Below are 12537 nucleotides of genomic sequence, written 5' to 3' on the forward strand. Positions count from 1 at the left end.
ACATTTCTAAAGATGAAGACACAAAGGTAGGTGCCTCTCAATGAAGAATAGGTCATGGGAAGTAAGTACTCAAACAGAAGATGGAAAACAAAACGTTTGACATTTGAAAAGGTTGTCGAGACGTGGAGCTAACGTGGCAGTTGATGTTTTACTATGTAAATGCTGGAAACCTCAGAAGTGCAGGTGACGGAACTGGCTTTTCTGAGCCTGAATGAGGAGATGGAAATACACGGATCAAAAACTTGGTGGAGGGAAAACAATCAGAGGGACACTGTATCAAATAAGCCAGATGCTGGCTGGAGAGAGGAAAACACATCAACAAGAATCTCTATGAAAGGTAACTCCAGGCCAAGATGGGACAATGAACCTTTGGGCCAACAGACCTTCCTACACTTCTGTACAGAGGTACTGACTGATGTAAAAAATCCAAAAATGCAGGAATGGCAGGAAGAGGAATCATAAAATCATAGAATGGGTTTGGTTGCAAGGATCATCTCACCCAATCCCCCTGCCATGGGCAGGGACTATCTTCTACTATTCCAGGTTGCTCCAAGCCATGTCCAAATTGGCCTTCAACACTTCCCGGGATGGGGCAGACACAGCTTCTCTGGGCACCCTGTGCCAGGGCCTACCCACCTTCATGGGAAAATTTTCTTCCAAAAATTCAGCTTAAATGGCTCATCTTTTAGTTTAAAAGATTCTATCACAATAACCTCTGGTAAAAAGTCTTTCCCATGAGCTCCTTTAGGTACTGGAAATGGTTCTAAGGTCTCACCAGAAGTTTCTTTGCTCAGCTGAGCCAAACAATCCCAACTCTCTCAATAGCAGAGAGGGCTTCTTCATCTCCTGGGCATCTTCATCTCCTCCTCTGGACTCATTCCAACAGGTCCACATCCTTCTTATCTCGGGGTCCCAAAAGCTGGAAACCTAAGTCCAGGTAGGGTCTCACCAGAGTGGGGTAGAGGGGCAGAATCCTGTCTGTTGACACACCAGCCACACTTCTTCTGCTGCAGCCCAGGACATGGCCTCTCATCCACCAGCATTCTGGGTGATTTCAGGTCCCTCCATGGAGACTGAGCAAAGATCACATCTGAATCTGAAGCAGCAGCTGGTGACTGATCCCAGAAGAAGATATGCAACCCCTGGGCTGCTATAAAAATCTAGTTCAAAATCTCATAATGAAGTCAGCATCCTGCAGTGAATTCCACGACATACCTTGCATCAGCATCCCAATGGGAGCAAATGGGCTGAGCATCCACCAAAGCTCTGTTCAAATCCAGCAGCAGGACTGGGTAGAAAAAAGCTCTTAAAGAAAAATTAAAAAAGGAAAGTTAAAGGAATTAAATCCTTATGGGTGTTGACAGTACTGTCAGGGTGTTGAGTAGAAAACAAGTTACTGGTCTGCTGCTGGTTTGCTCTTGGAGAAAAAATTGAGTGAGTGTGGTTGAACAGGAGGATAAAACTGATATTAGAAATAAAAAAGAAATATAGAAGAAACAGGGTTGATAAACATCCCAGATCCGCTTTGAGAGGATGCCTGAAAAAAAATGTTTGGATTAAAAAGACAGAATAACCACAGACAAAACAGCTGGGCTGGATATATTTACCCAAGAGTTTTAGAGCAAATAAAAAATTAAATATCTGAATTATTAACAACAATGTGCAATGTTTCACCTAAAGTGTCCCTGGTATGTGACGACTGGAGAGGATCCAGGACAGATCCAGGGAACTGCAAGCTTATAAACCTGACATCTGAACTATATAAATTATCTGAAACTTTGATGAAGGAAGGTAAAAAGCTTTCACTTCTGGTTAATTGTACCTTAAAGAATTCTTGGGTTTTTTAAATGGATTAACAGGGTATCAATAACGCGGAAAATAGAATTATTTTGGATGTTCAAAAAAAAGTTTTAACAAAAGGCCTTTAAAGGAAATAAGTAGCCTTGGGATAAGATCATCCTCTTATCTGGTCTTGAGTGATATAAATAATCTTTTAAAGGCAGGAAGTAAAAGCTGGGAGCAACAATTTGGTTTATTTTGGTGCAAGGACTCGTGTCTTTAAATGAAGGTAATGGGAATTAAAATAAAACTAAGAACATTCTTCATGGAGCAGGTGCCAGTCAGGAACATGAATGGACATTTTTATGGGCTAAAATCTGGGTGGGAGCTGGAGGAAGGAATCAGCAAGGATCACAACAGGGCCAGGAAATCTCGGAACTGAAAGCAGCTGGAGATTGGCAGAGTGGTCATAAGAATCTCCCCTGCACTCTTTTGGTGAGGGGAGAAGATGGGTCAAATGTATGTGGATCTAAAACAACACTGATTTTTTTTTTTTAAAGTGTTTATTTTAAAACAGAATGTGTTTGATTTTCTTATGGGCTTAATCTGTCCAACCATTCCCACTGAAGAAGGAATTGATTGTCCAACAGAATAGATTGCCCTACATAATACAGACGCTTCAGGAGACTGTTCGGTCCATCCCCAAATCATCTCAACTCCCACTGATGATTTGTGATTCATTCTGGTTTTGAAAACTTCCAGCAGCCAAAATTCCAGGCCTTCCCAGGTAGTTTGTACAAGTGCGTTACAAACCTTAATAACAGATAGTGGCTTTTCATATCTAAATTAAATCTTCTCCCACCAGTCCAAGCCAATTTAAGCCAATGGCTTCTTGACCTATCCACATTGGACATGGAGAAGTTTTTCTGTTTCTTTTTGCATCAAGGCTTCATGTATCACAGAAGTTATTCCCATTTCCCCAGATCTTCAATTTTCTAGATTCACCAAGCTCATCTCTTTCAATCTTTGTTAGTAATTACATTGTCTAGATCTTGGATCTTTCTTGCTGTTGTCCTTTGTTCTTTTCTCTCACTGTCTTATAGTGTGGACAGAAACTTCACCATATGTTCTGCTCAGTCCTTATAAACACTGGAAAAAGCACTTTTGCTTTTGGCATTGAATCCCCAAAACTTTGTTTTTGTCTTTGGGCATTTTTAAAATTTTCTTTAGGAAATGGAATATTTTCTCACATGTCTCAGATCAGTGTTACTATTTAAAAATTACTCTGCAATGGCATATGCAGTTTGAACAGTTATAATCTGTTGTGAGAGATGTATAAAATCATAAAATCATGGAATCATTAAGACTGGAAAAGACCTCCAAGACCATCGAGTCCAAGCGTGGAGCCAGCATTGCCAAGTCCATCACTAAACCATGTCCTTAAGTGCCACATTACATAGTACAAATATGTAGAAAACCTTTTACCTTTGAAAATGTGTAATTTAGGGAAAAAAAAAAAAAAACTATTAACTGGATGAGAGCAAAGGCAGGAAGAACAATTCTTGACTAACAAGTGGTAGTAACAGCAGCTTTAATAACAGTAACCAAATAGAGACTTTTTTCTGGTAGAGGGAAATCAGCCTTAAAAGCAGATCATGAATTAAACCAGAATTAGATGTTTTAAATTCAGATGGTTTTCTTGTCTTCTATTTTTTTTCCCATTTTCTTACTTTCCTATAGACCCACTTATATTTCAGGTGTTCCTTTTTCATTATTTCACAAGTGCAGTATAAAAAGGAAGTTTTCAGTTACGCTCTGGATGCTTTGATGCCTTTAGATGCCCCAGAATGGTTTGGGTTGGAAGGGACCTTAATATCATCCCATTCCACCCCCTCTGCCATGAGCAGGGACACCTTCCACTGGACCAGGTTGCTCAAAGCCACATCCAACCAAGCCTTGGGGAAGAATTGTAATAGGGAAGGAAGAGGCATTGAGATTTTCAGAAATGAAATCTCCCTTGATTCACTTTTTTCAGTGCTTTCCTTGCATCCTTCATAACTGCAGCTCCTGGGCCACGGCTCCTCTGCGCCCTCCAATTTTTCCTCCTGATTATCCAGGTGCAGCACTGCTGAACCGAGCGAAAGATCACCGGTGTTTTGTCATGGAGTTAAGTGGAGTGAGGGATTTGTTCCGACCTCTGAGTTTTCCTCGCCACCAGGCCGGTTGAGCCCTGTTCCCTTGCCGCTGTGTTACATCTGTTGCTCTCAGCATGGGCTCCTTTAGCTCTGTCAACATCACTTTCAATTGCCACTTGTCATCCCTGCTCCGAGCTCGATTTAATATCTCCAGCTTCCATAAGCAAAACTGATCACCGGGATTACTGAGAGTATTGGACACACTTTATTGATGAGGTGATTGATTCATCACTGCCTCGGAGACAAAGTTTTTTACATTGGCTCGCGGCTTTTATTTTCCTAATTCAGATGTAGTCAGATGTCTCCAGAAAAGGAAGGGTCAAATGTAGCAATGCTCAGATAAATCCAAGTGAAATGCCACTAAAATCCACAGCTATTGCAGCTATAACCAGATGTAACTGATGCAGGAATACACAAAGTATTGAAAATAATTTCTTTATGGCTTGTGATTCTTCCTTGTGACGTACCAGACTTGCCAGGTGGTCACTAGCCTGGGACATGTATTGCTGCCACTGCAGTACTTGATGAAAACATCTGTTTTATGCCAGATTTTGCTTGGTCCTGGAATTCAAGTCTCTCTTGGACTTTAAATAGACTGAAATAAGGTTGTTCGGGGATTAGCTGGCTTTTTCCAGACTCCTTTTATTGTTGCTATAATATCTTTTTTATTAAATTGCTCACAGGTAGCAACATACGGATGTGCTGTGATAAGTTCTCTGAGCTGTGCTGTTTTCAGGGAATCTTAGGTCACTGGATGAATGTCTGGAAATAGGAAATAAGAGTCAGCCTTGGTTTTGTGAAGCATTCAGGCCAACTTGTGTTTGTTGCTGTGCTCCTTGCAGTTGACTGGTTTGGTGCATAAGGTATTTGAGTAAAAACCAGCATTTTTATCAAAGATAAAAAGTGCTTTTCCAACTGTGTGGTTAGCCAATTCATTCAGCATTGAAAAGTTGAGTACTGCTAAAAAAAAAAAACAGCTTTATTTTTTTCAGCAGTATTCAGGAAAGCCACAAGCCCAGCCTAATAACTGAAAAAAGCAGCATTAAAAAAGTAAAAGAAAGTAGGAATCTGGGAAGGGGGGAATAATTTATTATTTAAATCTGAAAAGAAACTAGACCAAACAAAGAAAGAAACTTCTGAAAAGAAGTTTTGTGGGGTTTGGTTTGGGTTTTTTTTTGTTTGTTTTGTTTGGTTGGCTTTTGTTATTGTTTTGCAGGGGTTTGTTTGTTTGTTTGGGGTGGAGGGTTTTGTTGGTTTTACTTAATTTTTTTGGGTTTTTTTTTTTGTTTGTTTGTTTTTTTTAAGTGGAGACTCCTTAAGCACAAGTGTAAAACTACCCTAAATAAATAATTCCTAGAATATTTTAAAATCTGGAGAAATGTATTTGTACATATTTCAGACAAATATCCAGGCTTTCTCCTTCATGTGACTGCAATGATAAATTGCTCTTTTTTCTTCCTTGATGGTTTTCCTGCCATGTTTACATCTGTGTCCTAATAGGATAAATTAGGCACTCACTGACACTTTTTTTGTGACGTATTTTTTATTTACCTCAGTCTTCCTCAATTTATCAACACTTCCAGTCAATCCAACACAGGAGAGAAGTAAATAGCACCTTAGATTATATACCTCGTGTTAAGAACATAATCCAAATTATAATCTAAACCCCGCATTTTATTTAATGCAAATTATTTGTCTGGGTTCTCCTGCTTTGTAAAAAAGTCCTGTAGTATAGGAATGAAACCCCACTGAGTTATTTGTAAGGATGTATTAGGGTGTAATACAAATTGTTACAGGGAAGCCAAATCCACACAGCTTAGGGAAAAAGTAACCAAGAGGACAATTGGATTACCTTTCCATACATACTTCAATAGCCCAGCCATTAAGAGGTTATGACTTAAGATGATTCACAAAAGAAACCTGTGAGCCAAAAGGAAACTCCTTCCAAGGAGTGGAAGAAATTCCCTAAAGATGCAGCCAGCCTAAGTGGGTAATGATCCCAGCAGGGATGAGGTGAAAGCATCACAGCTGAGTTTGTTTAAATTCTGTTAGAGATCCTCCATTTCATCTTCATGGAGGAATAGGGGCAGTTTCCCCAAGCAGAAACCCACTGACAACTTCACCCCCAGGTCACATTTCCCAAACCCCTCCAGGTTCACAGGTCTCCCCTCCAGGAGTTTTGTTCACGTGGAATAAAATCGCTGCTTCCACTTTGGGAAACGCCACACGGCATCTGGTAAACGGGCAACTTCCTCCCACTCAAAGATGAGGAACATGAAGATTAAGCTGTTTTAATAAAATTTTGGCCCCTGGAGCTTTTGGTTCCCATACAGCTGACTGTATATTTTTCAGATTTATAGATGCTATCACTGTGGGATGGAACAAAGCTGTTAATTATATGGGTTTTTTCCCCCTGAATTTAGAGAAAGCAACATCTTAATGACGCACAACGCTTTGCCTTGCTTATGTAAAAGACCTGACTTCCATGCCATGCCAAAAACCCACCCTCGGTCTTTCTAAAAGCTGTTACAGATCAATAAGCAGCTGTTAATAACAGGGACCAGCCCTTCTGCACACAATGAGAAGGTTTGTAACAGCTCAAATTCCTCACAAGAAAAATGTCCCAAGAGAATGTGCAGCATTATTATTGTATGAATAACGCACATATTGATTAGGCAGTATTTCTCCAGCTCCAAAACGCAAAACCAGCAAGATGCAGCCTGCAAACCAAAGCAGTCACATGAGATTTTTCCCACTGTATTTTTTTATGATGGCTGTCCCTTGGAATACTTGGACTGTTTTATATTGGCACGTGTTTATATATTTCTTTTCTTATTTACTTTCATGAGGCTCATGCTGAAGGTAAATATGATTTGTACTGAAAATTACTGCAAAATTTTCACAGTGGTTTTTGAAACGTAATCTATGCTTCTTGCAAGATTAACTCTCTCTTCCTCCCTGCTCAAAAAAAAACCAAGAAAAAAAAAAACAAAACCACCCAGCAAGACACAGGGCGTTGCACATGTAAGCTGTAGTCAGAGGATTTTGCAGACGACAAGCAGACAGCTGTATTTTGTTATCAGTATATTTTTAAGTCTCTTCTCCTAAGGGATTTTCCTCAGAGTCCACAGAAATAAATGATTATCAATGCAGCAAAAGATGGAGGAAACTGCTCCGATAGCAGCTTGGTGCTGTAAAACCCTGAAGTTTATGGAGGCTCAGGTGGCCCCTCAGCCCTTTTAAAGCTTTTTTTAGCAGGGCTACTGGTGCAGAACTCCATTTCTGAACAGGCAGCTGGCTTGTCAGTCCCTTGTTAAAATGAATTGTTGGTTAAAGGCTCTATCAAGAAAATCCTCTTTATAACTCCTTTTGCAAGCCAGCCACCACATAAAGCTGCTGTCGCTTGGCAAATAAAAAGCAAACTCCTCGCAGGTACAGTTGTACTCCAGACTGCTCTATCAAAGCACTTCGGCTGGGTGAACCTCCAGTCTCGGGCTGCAATTTGTGGTGTTTTGGAGAGAATTAGTGGCTTTAGCAGCAGCAGGTTGGTGGGGTTTATTCATTTATTTCTGTGAGCAGTGCCCTGGGCACTGTGAGGCTACGAAGGAGGGCATAGACCTGTCAGAGAATCACGGAATCATTAAGGTTGGAAAAGACCTGAAAGACCACTGGGTCCAACCATTCACCCAGTACTGCCAAATTCACCACTAAACCCTGTCCCCAAGTGCCACATCTACACTTTATTTGAGCATTTCCAGGGAAAGGTGAATCCACTACTTGCCCTTTAGAATGCTTGACCAGCCTTCCAGTGAATAATTTTTCTTAATATCCAACTTGAATCTCCCCCGGTGCAATCTGAGGTCGTTTCCTTTTACGCTGTCTCTGGTTATTTGGGAGAAGAGACCTACCCCTCTCTTGGCTACACCCTCCTGTCAGGGAGTTGCAGAGTGATGAGGTGCCCCCTGACAACCCTCTCTACAGAATAAATACTTCCAGCTCCCTCAGCCGTTCCTGGGGTTTTCCTGGAGGAGGGGGAAGGTGAGGAGGGCAGCGAGGATGAGGAGGATGTGGAACAAGGAATACTTCCCGGAGCGGCGGCAGGCGGGCAGCGGCCCGGGCCGCGCCCTGAAGAGGGAGGTGCTGAGGGCAGGTGGGCGGGGCCCCCTCGGGCAGTCCCCTCCACCGATTGGTTGCCGGGTGAAGGGGACGGGACGCCGCGTCGCGATGCACTACGGGAGTTGTAGTCCAAAGCGAGCAGAGCGGCCGGCTTCACCAGCGGGTTGAGGACTACAACGATGGGGGGCGGAGGGAGGGACACGTGGCCGCGGTGGGCGGGGCCGCTGTGGTCACGTGATGTTTGGGTGCCGGCGGTGACGGGCGCGCGGCGGCAGGTGAGGGGCGCCCGGCGGTCCTGCCGTGGGGACAGCGGGTGACACGGGCTGGGAACGTGGCACAGGGGTGGCACTGGCGCTGTGTAACACGGGGACAGGGCCGGCCTGGCACGGGGGGTTTGTATGACCCGGGGACAGGTGTGTGTGTGTGTGACATGGGGACGGGGATGGCCTGGCACTGTGCGACATAAGGACAGCGCTGGCCTGGCACAGTTGGGTTGGGCGTGTGTGTACATGGAGATAGGGCTGGCCTGGGTGTGTGCGACACGGGCACAGGTGTGCGTGTGACCTGGGGACAGGGCTGGCCTGGCACAGGCAGTGTGTGACATGGTGACCTGGGGACAGGGCATGACACAGGGGGTGTGTGTGTGTGACATGGGGACAGGACATGGCATGGCATAGGGTGTGTGTGTGTGTGTGTGTGACGTGGGGACAGGGCATGGCACAGGGAGTATGTGTGTGACATGGGGACAGGACATGGCACAGGGGGTGTGTGTGACATGGGGACAGGACATGGCATGGCATAGGGTGTGTGTGTGTGTGACATGGGGACAGGGCATGGCACAGGGGGTGTGTGTGTGTGACATGGGGACAGGGCATGGCACAGGGGGTATGTGTGTGACATGGGGACAGGACATGGCACAGGGGATGTGTGTATGACATGGGGACAGGACATGGCACAGGGGATGTGTGTGTGGCATGGGAACAGGGCATGGCACAGGGAGTATGTGTGACATGGGGACAGGGCATGGCACAGGGGATGTGTGTGTGTGACATGGGAACAGGGCATGGCACAGGGAGTATGTGTGTGACATGGGGACAGGGCATGGCACAGGGGGTATGTGTGTGACATGGGGACAGGGCATGGCACAGGGGGTATGTGTGTGACGTGGGGACAGGGCATGGCACAGGGGGTGTGTTTGTGTGACGTGGGGACAGGGCATGGCACAGGGGGTGTGTGTGTGACATGGGGAAAAGGCATGGCACAGGGGATGTGTGTGTGTGACATGGGGACAAGACATGGCACAGGGGGTGTGTGTGTGTGACATGGGGACAGGACATGGCACAGGGGGTGTGTATGTGACATGGAAATAGGGCATGGCATAGGGTGTGTGTGTGTGTGTGACATGGGGACGGGACATGGCACAGGGGATGTGTGTGAAATGGGGACAGGGCATGGCACAGGGTGTGTGTGTGTGACATGAGGACAGGACATGGCATAGGGTGTGTGTGTGTGTGACGTGGGGGCAGGGCTGGCCTGGCATAGTTTGGGATGTGCGTGTGACATGGGGACAGGGCTAGTACAGGGCTTGTGATATGGGCACAGGGCTAGCACAGGGGGGTGTGACATGGGGACAGGAGTGCCCTGGCACAGGGGCAGTGTGTAACGTGGGGACAGAGCTTGGCTGGCACAAGCTGGGGGGTTGTGTGACATTAGGACCGGGCTGGCACAGCGACTGTGGGTGGAAAGTGGGGGCTGTGGCTGCTGTTGCACTGCGGTTTATGTGTGTAGTGAGTGATTTGGGGACAGGGCTGGCCTTGCCAAGGGCTGTGAGCAAGAAGGGACACGTGTGAGGGTGCTGTGGACCACACCTGTGTCCCATGTCACTGGTGACTGGGTGAGGATGGGATGTCCCTGCACCCAGTTTGCCACTGTCCCATAGCTGCTCAGGAAGAAACCTCGATTTATCAATTTTCAGCACAATTACAATGCTGAGAACTGCTCCTGGCTGGTTACCTGCCAGGTTTTTGCTCAATTTTAACCTCACAGAGGACATGATGTTGTTTATTTATTATTTTTTCCCCCTTCCAGGCTAATTTGGGAGCTTGAGGCAGTGGGATGGATTTGGAAGTACAAGGAGAGGAAAAAAAAAACACTTTTAAATGTACAAAGCGCCGCTTTCTGTGGTGGCCCTCAACTGACTGCAGAAACTTTTTTTTTGTTGCTTTTGTACTTGGAAAAGTGTTTGTGGTTTGAAGCTTTTAATAAAAGCTCCCCCGAGCTGTGGGGTACAATTAACCTCCGGCATCTGGCGCTGGAGTGGACTTTGCTGGGGAAACCTCGTGTTCCCATGGAAGTGCTTGGTGTCTTTGTGTGCATATCAAAAAGCAGAAGGTTTGGAAAGCTAAAAGCACGTTTCATTCTGCCACCAGCATGCTGAATACGCCCTGCAGAACCCTTTTCTTGTTAGCATTTGAAGTTGTCTGTGACATTTTGGAGCTTGAGGTGCATCCTTGTGTCTGGGAGTGCTGCAGGAACAAGGAGATGTTTGTTTGCAAACCCTTGCGTGGGGTGGTGGCCTCAAGTTCTGCTTTTTGCTTTGTTCTGCACAAAGGATTTAGGGTTCAGCAGACTGAATCCTAAATTTTTACTGGCTGTGTGCTGTGGAGTGGGAAGGATTGATTAAAATATGATGGTTTTCCCTCACTTTTTTTTTTTTTGTTTTTGTTTAGCAATCAGGTTTATACTTTATCAGGCATTTATCCCTTTTTCCAGGCTGGTTTTTCCCTTTGCAGTGGGGCTGTGATAGCACAGTGCTCAGTCCCGCCCTGCTGGGCTCTGCTGTGGTCCAGGTGTCCCTGCAGGTGTTTCTGGTCTTTAAATCACCACTGAATCAGCCCAGCTGCTGTCTGACCCCTTGATGCTCTCCTACTCCGCTGTCTTCTCCAGCTGTGATGCCCTTTTCCATCTCATCTCCACGTTGAACTCTGGATGTTGCCTGGAGTGTTAATCACAGATTGGGCTGTGTTGGAAGGGACCTTAAACACCATCCAGTTTGACTCCCCTGCCACGGGCAGGGACACCTTCCACTGTCCCAGATTGCTCCAAACCCCATCCAACCTGGCCTTGAACACTTCCAGGGATGGTGCAGCCACAGCTTCTCTGGGCAGCCTCTGCCAGGGCTTCCCCACTCTGTCAGTAAGGAATTTCTTCCTAAAATCCAACCTAAATCTACCCTCATTTAGCTCAGTGATATTCCCCCTTCTCCTATCACCCTGTGCCCTTCTGGAAAATCCCTCCTCTTTGTGTTGATGTAGATTCAGGTTTTTAAATCCCTGATGTTTTAGGGCATTGCTGTCTAACCCCTTGTTGCCTTCCTGCTCTGCCATCTTTGCCAGCTGCAACATCCTTTTCCCTCTCATCCTCAGTCTGGTTTCTGGACTTCTTCTAGGGTGTTAAATGTGTTGATTCCCATTTTCCAGTGGTCATCCATGCAACAAATCACCTCTCCAAGCCCTCCCACCTTACTGGTTTGCTTTTGTTTATTAATGCAACTAAAATTAACTTGACTACTAACGCAGCTTTGATGGACGTGGGAGAGGCTGATCAGTGCAGCCACGTGTCCTGCTTGATCCAGGCTTCTGATTCAGATTCCATCCCTGTTTGCTCCTGTTATTGTGTATAAAGCAAGAGTTATGAGGGTGGTGAGGCAATGAACCAGGCTGCCCAGAGAAGCTGTGGATGGCCCATCCCTGAAAATGTTCAAGGCCAGGTTGGATGGGACTTGGAGCAACCTGGGATAATGGAAGGTGTCCCTGCCCATGGCAGGGTTTTGGACTGGATGAACCCAAAGATCCCTTCCAACCCACAGTGTTTTGTGATTCTCTAAGTTATTTAGTTGAGATTGGCTAAAAGAGACTGGTAGAACAGATATTTCAGTATTACAGTATTTTATTCTCATCCTCTCTTGTGCAAGCAACCTCATTAATTTTCTCACAACTCTCTTAATTTGTTTATTTATTTATTTAAAACATTTTAAACCTCTTATCATTTACTCCTCATCACACAACCCTCTGGTGTGACCAGGTCTTCCTGTCTGCTCTGGATCTGGAGAATCTTTACCAGCAGTGGAGGAAAAACAAATACTCGGTTTCTTGATAAAATTTCACATTGATATTACAGCACTTAAAATGTAATTGAAAAGAAAAAAAAAAGAGGGAAGCTGAAAATGAATGAGTCTGTGCTTCCTCTTCCTTTTATATATATATATATCTCAAATGGTATTTTGAATTGTTGGTTCTTCTAGGATTTCAGGAATATTTAAATAGCAAGTGTGAAAGGGCAAATAATATCAAGATAAAAATAATACTTTCTATTCCCTGCCTGTACCATAAACACATTCTGCTCGATTAAAGTGGAATGAACTGTTAAAAACTTGTAATTTACTTTT

At 44.8% G+C, this 12537-nt stretch overlaps 1 protein-coding gene across 8 annotated transcripts in view; it reads left to right on the top strand.

Annotated features, from left to right (window-relative positions):
* The first annotated feature begins 8299 nt into the window (after positions 1-8299).
* Positions 8300-12537, top strand: part of TSNARE1 (t-SNARE domain containing 1) — a 451241-nt gene continuing 447003 nt past the window's right edge. For 3 of the 8 annotated variants that reach the window (XM_068177204.1, XM_068177026.1, XM_068177112.1), the window contains exon 1: positions 8301-8365. The gene's annotated coding sequence lies outside the window, so the exon portion shown is untranslated. Of the gene's footprint in view, positions 8366-12537 lie in introns of all 8 variants that reach the window. The other 5 variants (XM_068176547.1, XM_068177290.1, XM_068176625.1 and 2 more) reach the window with 3 other exon arrangements.

Source organism: Anomalospiza imberbis, chromosome 1, assembly GCF_031753505.1.
Source record: "Anomalospiza imberbis isolate Cuckoo-Finch-1a 21T00152 chromosome 1, ASM3175350v1, whole genome shotgun sequence".
Lineage (NCBI taxonomy): Eukaryota > Metazoa > Chordata > Aves > Passeriformes > Viduidae > Anomalospiza > Anomalospiza imberbis.